This window comes from Tupaia chinensis, unplaced genomic scaffold (genome assembly GCF_000334495.1).
Source record: "Tupaia chinensis unplaced genomic scaffold, TupChi_1.0 Scaffold000281_1, whole genome shotgun sequence".
Taxonomy (NCBI): Eukaryota; Metazoa; Chordata; class Mammalia; order Scandentia; family Tupaiidae; genus Tupaia; species Tupaia belangeri.
Genome location: NW_006159764.1, coordinates 2,821,049 through 2,834,564, shown reverse-complemented (window position 1 = coordinate 2,834,564; position 13,516 = coordinate 2,821,049). Strand labels below are relative to the sequence as shown.

Here is a 13,516-nt window from a genome sequence, read left to right as displayed (position 1 = left end):
TTCCCTATCTCTGTCACTGGTGAATGCACACACTCTCTACCAAAAATTAAAAATTTCTCAAAGCAAGACATTTCATTGAGCTCACATTATTCATATATATCAAAAGCTTTTTAATAGAGAAAGGGAGCAGTTTTCTTCCCAGCACTAAAACAAATGATTATCGTTCCTAGTTATAAAGTTGATTTATTTGCTTTTTTGTTTTTGTTTTTGTTTTTTGAGAAATATCTTGGAAGTAAATCTAGGTGGTGGTTATACATTGTGGATGTACTAATTGCCACCAGATTGTTTACTTCATAGTTTCGTTTGAATTTGTTTTACAACAAACATATGTTACTTATATAAATTCAATAGTAGATGCAAAAAATCAAAAATAAATATTGACCACTGTTTATAATAAGAGAAAATTATATCTAAATTATATCTTCATATTTGGGGGGAAATGCATATTTATACTAATAAAGATTTTTTTAATGTTCTTATATGCTATATAAAGCCAAGACTTTGTTGGTTGCAATGAAATAGTTCTTGGTTTAAAATAAGAAAAACAAACAAGAACTGGGGCCAGTAGATGGCATAATGAGTATGCTGCTGAATTCCCATGTAGCTGACCACGGTTTGAGTCCCAGACCCAGTGGCTTTAAACTCACATTAGGCGTGTGTGCATAGGAGCCCCAAATCCCAAGATGAGAATGGAGGAGAACGGATTGTGCCAGGGTCATCCCCCCTGAGAAGTGATTTCTCCCTTCTGTTTCTCTGTCTCTCACTGTCTCTCCAGCAAGCTCACATGCCCTATAGCAAAAATCCCTCTAAAAGAAAAAAGTTGAAAAAAAATGGGGGGGGTTAGGCGCTGACAACAGATGGTGTGAGGATTAAGGCTCTGGACTTCCACAGTTTGAATCAGACCTGACAGCTTGCTTTCTCACATTCTCTTTCTCTCTCTCTAGTGAGTGCACATACCCTACAGCATATTTTAAATAATACATAAAAGTAAATAAAATAATTCTTAAACAATAGTCCAAGCAGGGTGAGATTAGCAGTCGCTTTGCAGGAGACTGACACCAGGGACAGCATACGTCAGGCCTCTCTGTCTTCTCATCTCTCATTGCTTTTTCTAGCTTACAAGGGCTCATCCTGTGAGAAGGTGACTGGTGACTCTGACCTCTGCCAGATTTTCACAACTCCATCCCCAGAGATGTAAAAACTCTTCAATCCAACACCAACTTTAGATGTCCTCGTAACTGTGAGTGATGTGCCCATCCCTTTGACTAATCACTGTGACAAGAAGTGAGGCAAAATAATTTTTTTGCATGGACTTTCAGCCCTCCTCACACCCATGTCTCTTCCAACAGACCTCGCTCCCTGGAGTACCCTGTGAATGAAAGGCCTTTTCTGTGCCCTCTGTACTAAAGAATGATGTTTTCTGGCACTTCCCTCTCATGGCATGACCTGAAGGGTTTGGGCTGCTGCATTTCAAGGTAAGGGAGGACAGGGATGAGCAGAGCCTGCCTCAGTCTCTAGGTGTGGCCTAGAGAATTTAACATCATCCACATTTTGTACACTTGGTCTATGTGAGTGTGTTAGGTTGTGAAGGCACCCTGACAAAGTACCACAGACTTGGAAACTTAAACACAGAAATGCGTTTTCTCACATTCATGCAGATCAGGATTCCAGTATATGTATGTGTGTGTGTGAGTATCAAGAAACAGATAATTATTTGCTGATGATAACATGTACGATTAAGCCACTATACAGTGTATTCTGGATGGGAAATCCTGTTTTGTATGCTGTGACGATGTTCAGTAAATAAATGAAAAATAAATAAAATTAATTAAAAATAAAAAAAGATTCCAGTACAGTTGGTTTCTTTTGAGAGATGCAAGGGAAGGCCCTGGTTTCCACCTTTCTCTCTGGCTTGCAGTTTGCTGTGTTCACTCTGTCTGGATTTCCTCTTCTTATGATGACACCGGTCATAACCAGTTAGAGCCCACACTAATTGCCTAAATCTAAATTGATATGTTTCAAGGCAGAAAGTAGGCTTGTGGTTAATGCAACGTTGTTAGCAATTGCCATTAGCAGTTTATCCTTGAGTCTTTTATTCTGTATTGCTGTTATTCTAGATGAAATCACAGACTCTTCTGATGATAAAAGCCTGTGGAGGTTAGTAAGCCACTCAAATCACTCAGAATAAGGAGGATTTGTTTTTTAAAAATACTCATTGCAGGGGGCAGTACATGGCATGGTGATTAAAGCACTAGACTCCTATATGGCCAACCACAGTTGGAGACCCAGATCCAGTGGCTCAAAACTCAAGCCAGGCACATGTGCCCAATGTCCGGAAAGGAGAATGGAGGAGAAGGGATTGTGGTGGGACCATTTCCCTTGGAGAGCGATTTCCCACTTCCCGTCTCTCTGTCTCTCTTCAGAAAGCTCACTCAGCCTATGGCTAAAACTCTACAACAAAACAAAATAAAACAAACTCATTGCAGAGGCTACCAGGTAGTCTGGTGGTTAAGGTACTGCACTCCTACGATAGCTAATCACTACCACCCTTTGAGTCCTGGACCCAGAGGCTTGAAAATCACTGTGGGCACATGTGCATGGATGCCCAAAATCCCAAGAAAAGAAGGGATTACAGTGTGGTCATCCCCCTTTGGGGAGGGGGGGGCTCTCATTTTGCCTCTCTCTCTCTGTCTCTTTAGCATATGCATTCCCTCTATGGCAAAAAAATAAATAAATAAATGAATAAACCCAACTCATTGTACAGACCTCATCATGACTGATTTTTCCTCAAATCATAAAATTCATGTTTATATACAGAGTTTGCATGAATATTGGAATAGAAACGGTACTGGCTACACCTAGCGATAACTAAATTCAGGAACTCTCTGACCCTGACAGGGTTCTTCAGTGAAAATCAGGAGATATGTATGTTCATTCTTAGCTGAAATACTAGGTAATCACGTATTTTCAATTTTTAATCATATGGCATTACCATCTGTGATTTCACATCAGTGTCCCTTGTTAATCAAAATAAATTACATTAGTTATATATGAAGGTGATGTAATACAAAATTTTATATTAGAAAAAGATGGTGATTTGAGGAAACTAATTACATTTCTCATTTTACTCTTTCAAACAGTGTATTCCATTTCTAGTTGATAATTCCAGTTACCTAAGGAGCAATGATAAACACTGATCTGTTAGCCCTAGTCTTAGTTTTTCAGATAAAATAGCTAGAGGTGTTTGGTAGTAACAGGACTGAAATGTAAGTTTTTAAAATATCCTTCTGGGTAGGGAACCAGCAGTTAGCGTAATGGCTATGTCGCTGGACTCCCACGTAGTCGACCGCGGTTCATGTCCCGGACCCGGTGGCTTAAAACTCACGCCGGGCGCGTGTGCGTGCGTGCCCAAGATCCCAGGAGGAGAATGGAGGAGAAGGGATTGCGGCGTGACCATCCCCCCTGGGGGGTGATTTCTCGCTTTCTGTCTCTATGTCTCTCTCTGTCTGTCTGGCGAGCGCACGCGCTCTATAGTGAAAAAAAAAAAAAAAAAAACCTCTCAAAAAAAAAAAATATCCTTCTGGGTCATACTGATGATCTGAAAGGTTTGGAAGCACTCATAAAATATCTATATTCACTGTGGCAAATGATTTTTCAAATCATTGCAGAGCTAATTTAGAATCAAAGAAACGCTCTGTTCCTGTACACAAAATCACATTTGGTGAGACTGACGTTTCTAGGTCTCTGCCAACCATAGCATCATAAGAGTGGATTATACTTAGAACCATCATCAGATTGGATTTCAGGAGCATTTTCCACCTTGCCATTCTTAACCACTAGTAACAATTATGACTTTAAAAATGTCATTTAGACTTTCTAACATTCTTCATTTATAAAATGAACCATAAGAATGATAACTATAAAATAAAAGACACCTGTAAATTCGTAGGCTGTGAGGTAGAGTAAATGTAAGATTTCATACATCCTTAATCCTTTAGTGAATTGCTCTGGTATCATAAAAATATAACATCTACCTCTTTCTGGCGCCCTAGTTAAAACTAACCTGTCTCTTCTCTGCACACCCTAGTAACTGGCTGAGTTCTCCACTCTGAAATTTCACCCTCTACTGTGTCATTGCTATTTGTATCCATTCCGTTGGTCCTGTTAGATTCAAAGCACCTTGAGAGTAAAGAATTTTCCCTGTCGTTGGTGGTCCCAGGTGTCTAGCTCCAAGGTGTGTGGAACAAGGCCTTATGTATAGTGGGTTTTCAGCAGATATTTACTAAACTACATGGATGAAATCCTCAGGCTATGAAGATGCATGAATGACCACATCTCCCTTTTTTATGACAATGCTATCAGAATATCAGTAATAGGACCTACAGATGGCATAATGGTTATATCACTGGACTCCCACATAGCTGACTGTGGTTTGAGTCCCAGACCTGGCTTAAAATTTATGCCAAGTGCATATGCACGTATGTCCAATATCCTGAGAGGAGAATGGAGGAGAAGGTATTTGCAGCATGGACATCCCCCTTGGGTGGGAGGGTGATTTCTCACTTTTGGTCTCTCTATTTCTCTGGCAAGCACATGTCCCTTATAGCAAAAATTTCTCTTAAAACACACACACACGCACACACACACACACACACACACAAGAATATTAGTAGTATTTATTTGCTTAGTGGAAAAAACAATATCTTTGAAATAAAAAGAAAAACATTCTAAATCCATTCCTTTTCCTATTTTTGACCCCTCTGTTGAACAAGAATCTTAAAAAAAAAAAAAAGAACTATTATAAGGTAAATATTCAGAAGATCCTTGCAGAACTACTTTTATTACCCATTATGCATTCAGTAGGTAATAACCTGAAGCAAATTTTACAATTTTGTTTAACATATTTAAGAGATAATCCTAAACTATTAGCCGCTAAACATTTATTCCTCTTAACTTCTGATATTTGCTAAATGCCCTTAATTTCTAACCTTAAAGCAATAGAAATCCTTTAATAGTCACACTGTAACTTTTTGATAATATTTATCTTTTAAATTACAGGTAGGCTTATTATAAAGTCTTACCAAAATGATTCTTTTTCTATTAAAATAGCTGTCATTTTAAATTTCAAGTTTTATATCAGGGGCATTCACAAATGTATCTATTTACATCTTTTTTATGGTTTGTTAGATATTATTGATCAGATGTTTTCTTTGTAGCATACCTATAACATATGATCACACAAAAATTCAAGCCTTCTTTTAAAATAATCAAGAGTAAGAAATAACATAGAATATGCAGCTATCAAGTCAAAATGTCAAATAACTTTATAGAGTTTCGACATGGGGCCTGCTCCACTAAGCAGTTTGAGTACAATCTAAAGACTAAAATGAACATTTCAATCTCTATCATTATCAAATCAATACTTTATTGCAAAAAAGATGTTGTATATGTAATGGGCATATCTCCTTTTGCTTTCCAGTTTGTATGCACATAATTGAAGGTTCATGTACACTAGTTGTTACAAACAAAAGGGGTTATTGACTTTAAGGATGGCAAGTAGAAAAAGGAAAACACTAAAAATTCATTCAGGAAGTAGAAAAGCCATAGAAAAATCAAGAATGTAAAAGATATAAGAATGGGGCTAGCAGAAGGCATAGCAGTTACATTGCTGGACTATCACATGGGCAACCAGTTCAAATCCTGGACCTGGTGACTTGAAACTCATATCAGGCACATGTGCATGCATGTCCAAGATCCCAGGAAGAGAATGGAGATGAAGGGATTGCAGCATGGCCATTCCTCCCTAGGGGGTGATTTCTCACTTCCCATTTTGCTGTCTCTGTCTCTCTTTCTCCAATGAGCATATGTGCCCTAAGGTAAAAAAAAAAAAAAAGGAAAAGAAAAAGATATAGGCAGCTGGCTCCTTGGCCAAGTTGAGGCAGCTGGATCTTATGTGGCCAATCATGCTGTTCAAACCCAAGACCCAGAAGCTTGAGAAATACAGCAGGTGTGTGTGCAAGTGTGCCCCAAATCAAGGGAGACATGGAGAATATAGGATTGTGGAGTGACCATTCCCCATGGGGAGGTACTTTCCCCTCTCACTCTGTTTCTCTCTGGAAAGTGCATGTGATCTCTGACCAAAAAAGAAAAAAAAAAAAAAAACATAGAAATCAAAGAAATAGGAACCAAACACAGAAGAGAAATGAAGACAATCACTGAAAACACAAAAGAAAAATCAGACCTGCAGTTTGGTCGCAGGCTAGATAGTGCTGAGCCAGATAAGGAAGAAGAGTTTCAAGGCTATCACCAGGAAAAGAAAAAAATGGAATGGTAAGATTGTCAGATAGGTCTGGTTTTGTGGAGATATATAATAAATGAGTACCAAGCAAATGAAATAAGTGACAGTGAATAGCAGAAAAAAAAAAATCATGGATATCTCAAGAGAGGAAACAAACCATAGGCTGCTGCTTGGTTCTGCAATTAAAAAGTAACAGTTGCAGCAGATAGTATAGTGTTTAAGGTGCTGGATCCCACATGGCGGACCATGGTTCGCATCCCAGACACAGTGACTTGAAACTCACTGTGGGTGCCTGTGCATGTGTGCAAAAACTCCTAAGAAGAGAATAGAGGAGAAGGGATTGCGGTGTGGCCATCCCCCTGGGGAGGGTGATTTCTCACTTTCTCTCTCTCTATCTTTCTTTCTCTCCAGCAATCAAAAATCTCTCTCTAAAAAAAGAAAAGAAAAAGTTACATCTTCTGATGAGAAAAGAAGGAGAAGTGGTTAATATGGAATTAACCAAAAGTGAGTTACAACTGTATTTCAAGGATTGAAGGAGGAGATATGTGTTTAAATTCAATGAATGATATATGAGCACTAAGTTTTAAATTCTAATTCCAAAAGAGTAAAAACACAATGGAAACAACTTTGACCTGAAATATTATGACATAGCATAATAATTTTCAAGAATAATAATCTAAGTAAAGAAGTAATAGCTACAACAGTTGTCACTGGAAATGAAGCTACGAGGGAACCACAGTTGCAAGGATATGAATTACTATTTCCTTTCAGTACTGTGAACATGTTAGAAACTAAGATTCAGGTAGAGAAATGGGTGTACAGAGCCTTTTATATTGGAGAAACTTTAAACTATCTAAGGAAAACATTTTCACAATCCAGCCTAGTATGTGAAACAGAGGTGATGTTTGTCAGAATAATCAGACAGATGGACACGTCTGACTTAGTCCTATCTGTGGATAGCAGCCTTCACAGGGCTCATGGAGCACACAGTCTAATCTGTAAATATTTCTACTAAACCCACCAACAACCTTCTAAACAGTTATGTTTGAGCTGGCAGCCTGTGTGAATGGAGAGAATCTTCATAAAAGAAACCTGGTGGAGTGGTGTTAAAGGTGCTGGACAAGACTATGGTTCAAGTCCCGGACTTGGTGTCTTGCTTTCTCACTTTCCCTCTCTTTCTCTCTGTCTCTCTTTCTCTTTCTCTCTCTCTCTCCCTCTCTCTCTGATCAAATTAATATGAATGAATAAATAAAGTAAAATAAATCATTCTTTTTTAAAAAAGAAAGAAAGCATTAGAAATTAGGCATGACAGAGAAACTGGTCCTCATGCCATCACTTTCAGACACTTTAATGAAGGCAATTCACCACACCCTCCTCGAGATAAATATTACTATCCTCATTGTCTAGCTGTCTAGGTGAGGCTGAAAGAGATTAATTCATTTGTCAAAAGTCGCAGAGTTGGGAAAAAAGAGCTTCAGCTCATCCAGTTGAGGTCTAGTATGAAGTTCCAGATTTTGCCCTGAACTGAGCATTTCTCTCCACGTGAGAAGGGACAATCATTTTACCATGACTGGGATCTCCGGTGGCAAGCTGCTGACACCAGGAATAAAAAAACACATATTTATAGAACTTTACAAAGTAATATTTTATCCCCAAAGTAACTTTTAGAAATGTAATAGGGAGACATTATTTACATCCAAATGAAAGAGCTGAAAAGGACTAGCCAAGGTCTCACTGCTGGTCAGAAGAAGTGTTGAAATGAACACAGGTGTTATCCAAGTCTAGGGCTGCTCATGTCAGAGAAATTGCATCCATTGGGAGAAAAGAACCCGTTGGTCCTGATGCAGACCAAGTGCAGGCAGAGCGGTGGTATGCAAGTATTCCTGATGCTTCATAATTAAATTGGAAAAGGACATTTGTCTCACATTTGGTAGAAAGTTCTAAACTAAGCATTTCATGTTTTCTTCACTTGCGATGAAGGTCAAATTCAAATTCCACAAAGGTGAATTAAACACTTCTTATTTCTTATGCACTTTCACATCAAGTGTTCCAGTTAATCCTTCTAACGATTCTATAGGATCAGCACTATCAAACAGAGGCATGGAGGCACTGAGTTCCCCTTTCTGTTTCCAATGAATTCAGGTCATTGGAGTTGCCATGGTTCATAATATGAAGTTGTATTAATCTGTGATGTCACAGAATTTAAACATATCTCAAACTACAAATAGAAACAGGACAGGTATAATGCATTAGGTAGCTCAATCAATTTAAAACATAAACCACCCACCTCTCCAAGATAAGTAATGCATTACCAGATTTTTCAAGTTTCTAGTGCATGCTCTTATGCCATTTATAATAATAAATAGAGTATTTACAACACACTAGGCCTAGTTCCAATAAATTTGTGTCTCTGAATTTACTTACAGTTCTATGAGATAGCTCCTATGTTTTATGCATGAAGAAACTGAGTCACTATGAAAGAGAAATTAGGTAATTTGCCTTAGTTCCCCATAGAAATGGTAGAACCAGAATTCAAATCCAAGTTTGGAGAAAAAGCCTTTAACCACTGTCATCTATTACTTCACTACACAGATAATGTGATAAGCACATGCCAGTAAAATAGCCTCCATAAAGATTCTCCTCCCCCCAAAAAAGAAGCTGTACTAGTTTCATCTAGCTTCAATGCATTTATGGTGCAGCTGAAAAAAATCATCTTTCTGAAACACAGACCTAAACACCTAAGTTCATTTTACAAAAATAATTAATAGTTTCTCCATAACGAACTCTTTAATATATCTGGGACCAGCAGATGGCATAATGGTTATATCACTGGGTTCCCACATGACCCAGCATTAGTTTTAGTCCTAGACCCAGCAGCTTGAAATTCATGCAAGCCTTGTGTGCATGCCTAAAATCCCAAGAACAGAATGGAGAGGGAATTGCAGCATGGCCATCCCCCCCGGAGGGTGATTTCTTGCTTTCTGTCTCTCTTTCTGACAAGTGAACGCTCCCTATAGAAAAAAAAAATTCTCAAAAAAAAAAATATATATATATAAACAATAACTTTTACAAGCCAAACCAATCTCCCTCTGCCTTGCTCTGTCCTTTGAAAAGTGGTGCTATTCACCATCCCAGGACCAAATAAGGGCCATCGACAATTGTGGGGCCAGTGGATTGAGGATTTATTTTGTTCCAATCCAGGTAAGGGGCTGATGGACCTCATGATACTCCAGCTCTGAAATTTTGCTTTGACTATGTTACAAGGAACGATCCACAGCTGTTTCCTCCACCAGGGCAGAGACTTGCTGTTCATTCCCACATAGTACAATTTAGCGTCTGTATATATATATATATATATATAAAATTAGGTTTTTGCCATAGATCATATACACCCCATAGAAAGAAACAGACAGTGAGAAATGAGAAATCACCCCTCCCCATGTGGATGGTCACGCCACAGATCAGGGATTGAATCTCCACCACACCACCATGTGGATGGCCATGCCACAGGTCAGGGACTCAAATTGCAGTTGGTCATGTAGGAGTACAAATTTATTTTTTGAGAGATTTTTTTTTTTCCTACAGGGCACATGCACTCACCAGGGAGACAGAGAGAGACAAAGTGAGAAGTCAAATCCTAGAGAGGAGAGCCATCCAGCAATCTCTTCTCCTCCATTCCCCTCTTGAGAGCCTAGGCATGCATGCACTTGCACCCAGTGTGAGTTCCAAGCCTCCAGATCTAGGACTTGAACCACAGTTGACCATGTGGGAGTCCAGTGCCTTAACCACTCTTCCACCTGCTGATTCCAATTAATATAAATGAGTTTATATTCATTATAAAATTAGCTAGACTCCTGCAACCAGTTGCTATAAGTTTTCCTGTTACAGAGTTCCAAAAAGAGTGTGTGTGTATCAGTGTGCATGTATGCATATTTCTATTTGTATTTTAGAGAGTGAGTCTTGTAACATTGAGGTACTTACCATGTTCCCAGTACGTTCTTAAGGCTTTACCTACTCGCTGCCTTCACAGCAATCTGAGTAAGTAGGGATCATTTTTCCCATTGTGAAGATGAAAAAAAAAAGAAAAATAAAGAAAAGAAAAGAGAAGCTTTGAGTTTCTGAGATAATATAAAAAGGCAAAAATGGTATGTGCCAAAGGATTTAAAAATGTTGACAGTCTTTATCTTTAAATTAAACACAGATGCCTTAGTGACAACTAAAAGTGTCAGATAATGTTATTAGCAGCTAATAATCCCTCGGAGATATTCATTCATCTTTAACAAACATTCTTATCACAAAATTTAATAATGTGCATTAAGAAAGCACCACAATACCCACACAGAAAGCATCTGAAGATACTGAGGTAAACATCTATATTTTAGGCAAGCTTGAAATTCGCCATTAATAATTGACAGAGCAAGTAATTTTACTATTCAATAATTTAATTGAGAGTGCATTCATGTTTTCAGAGTTTTCTATTTTGTCACTTAGTCTTATATTCTTTTAAAGATTCCCATTAAAACTATTTCTGTGTCTCCGCTAGGTATGGGGTTTTCAAACTGAGCAAGGAAAAGCACTCCCCTACCTGTTATTTAAACCAGTGTGTTCCAAAGTACCTCTTATTCTCTTTGATGTCACACTGCAGTGTATCTCATAGAACAACCTTTTTAAAAATCTTCAATTTCTTTGGTCAGAGTTTAGAGCATTTGATGTCATATATAGACAATAAAATCCTTTTTATCTCAGTGATATTTCATTATACTTTGTGACTTAGAAACAAAACGGGCTTAAAGTCAAGCCAAGACACATCTTTAAGATTGCTATGATAATGCTAATATGCCCTTTAAAATTGAGGCCAGCTGGGAAATTGAAAGGGTGACAAGTGGAACCAATTCGCATCAAACTGGCATGACACCAGACATTGGCATGGCCTATGTGACAGCTGCAGCATCTGGAGAGAGCTTGATAAGAAAATCCTGTTAGAATACTGAGCTGCTTTTCCTTAAATTACATCTTATACGATTTCATAGGTGCCGTATTTTATTTTAGAACAAATGCTTTCCCTCTTGAAACCCAAATACCCTTGTCCTTAAGCAAATGTGAAGGAAGTGGTATTTGGCTGTCCTTTGGCAAAGAGAAAGCCCATGTATGTTTAATTAGCCCCTTTACCTGAGGGACTTTTGCTATGAGAACAGAGTGTGAGACTAGAACTTGGAGTAGGAGCGTAAATGCTCACGGAACCCTCAGAGCAGCGTTCAACCAAAGAGCTACTATCTGCGACAGTTGTTACAACACACTGAAAGGGCCCGGACGGCATGTGGGTAAGGTAGAACCTGGTCTCAGTTTCACTCTGCGTTGAGCATCTTTGGACAGAAAGTCAGCAGGGGAACTACCCAGGTGTTCCTGCCAGCTTTGTCGCAGCAGCAAATGCTCTAAGCATGCTCTAAGACTGCGCTCTTGTCATCCCAGCCTCCTGTCTGAGGTTGTGGATCTATGCTGAAGGAGAAGGCTCCTTTTTAGCAAAATGCCTCTCCTCCAGGGAACAAAAGGGACCGATAGTCTCTTCTCTGTTCTTCATTCACTCTGCACACATTCCTTAAACTATCACTCTGTGACAGGCACTGAATAAGCTATGGGCTCCACTTCAGCTCACAGACCAATTTAAAGAAGCAACGTAATGACAACAGCACAGCCAAGGTAGCTGCCTAGACATTAAACCTGAAACACGCAGCCAAGTGGCTCGAGCTGGTGGAGAACGAACTTTGAGGCTTCTGTCCCACCTTGCAGATTTCTTGCCACTTCCTTCCCACTTTCTTGCCACCTCTAAAAAAAAAAAAAAAAGTTTGAAGGCCTGGAAGAATACAAGGTCAGACTGTCAGTGCCAGAGCTATGGTGAGGCAGGCAGAAACCGGACAAGGGTCAGGCAGAAGCCCCGAGGGCACCTGCCAATACAAACACATTTCCTCATCAGGAGTTGGACAGCCAGGTCTTAGGCCAGCTGTCAGCCAAAAGAAGTAGCTTGTGAAAGTCACATTGTAAATACCCACATCCAGATCCCCTTTTCCCATTAGGGCAGGGTTACTAGCTGCTCTGGCCCTGAAACCTATTCCACTGGGGGCTCTCAGAACGGGCGATCATGTGTACAAAGTTACACTATGGCTTGGATAAGGGCCTCCGTAGGCCATGGATGAAAACTTACCACCCACTCAGCCTTTCTTGGCTTTCCTTCCATATGCAAAATGCATACCCTCATTTTTTAAAACTTTCAAATATCTTCTCATAATTTCAGGGAGACTTTCCTTAAAAGCATACGAGTGTCTCTGACTCTTGAATTTTGTCTGTTCCTCTGGAAACATTAATATTTGATCTGTCTCTTCTATAAAAAAAAAGTCTAACCTCAGAAATTAGGAGATGTACAGCCTAAAAAGGTGATGAAAGGAGCCTGGAAAACTTCGAGTGAGTGATAGGACATATTTCCTTGCCACAAACCTAAGCCAAAAGACAGAAGTCATACTGCTTGTAATACATCAATGTATTACTTTAGCTTGCTTAAATCTTTTCTGAAATGAGATGGAGTATACTAAAAACAAAAAAAAAATCAATGACTACAAGGTTAAGATATGATCGTTCCACTCATAGAAAGAAGATAAACAAGAAAAATAATGTAATAGGACAGAAGACTGAAAATAAATTCTTAGAGATGGCATGTCTGATAGTTGCAACAAATTACCAGCCATGGGCCGCAGTTCACGCCAAAACTAGACTAGACAATAATCGCTGATACACAAAATGATAACATTTCATCATATCAATATCAGAGGCATATTATCATTCAGAGAATCATAAGTGCAGACAACTAGTGCCATGTGGGTCATTTATCATCACGTTCCAGTGAGGATCCCAGAAAATGCTAGTTTCAGAAGAGAGTGTCTCCTTCCCATTCTGAATACTACCCTTTCCAATCTCCCCAAAGCTTATGCCAAGGTTCAGACAAGGTCCTCTCTGCTGTACATCCTCAACTTCAAGGAAGTCACCCAACTTACTAGTTGATACAAGACTATACTACAAGGCCGGCAAGTGGCATGGTGGTTAAAGGCACTGGACTCCCACATGGCCGACCATGGTTCAAGTCTCGGACCTGGTGGCTTGCTTCCTCCCTTCCTCTCTCTCTCTCTGTCTCTCTCGGATCAAACTGGAAAATAATCATGATAATAATAA

At 39.1% G+C, this 13,516-nt stretch overlaps 1 long non-coding RNA gene across 1 annotated transcript in view; it reads left to right on the top strand.

Moving 5' to 3' along the window:
* The window catches only part of LOC102496695 (uncharacterized), a 68,333-nt gene that overhangs the window by 33,056 nt on the left and 21,761 nt on the right, over positions 1-13,516 (top strand). The window contains exons 2-3 of the long non-coding RNA XR_334789.1: positions 1,116-1,240; positions 1,350-1,475. This is a non-coding gene — a long non-coding RNA (uncharacterized LOC102496695). The remainder of the gene's footprint in view (positions 1-1,115; positions 1,241-1,349; positions 1,476-13,516) is intronic.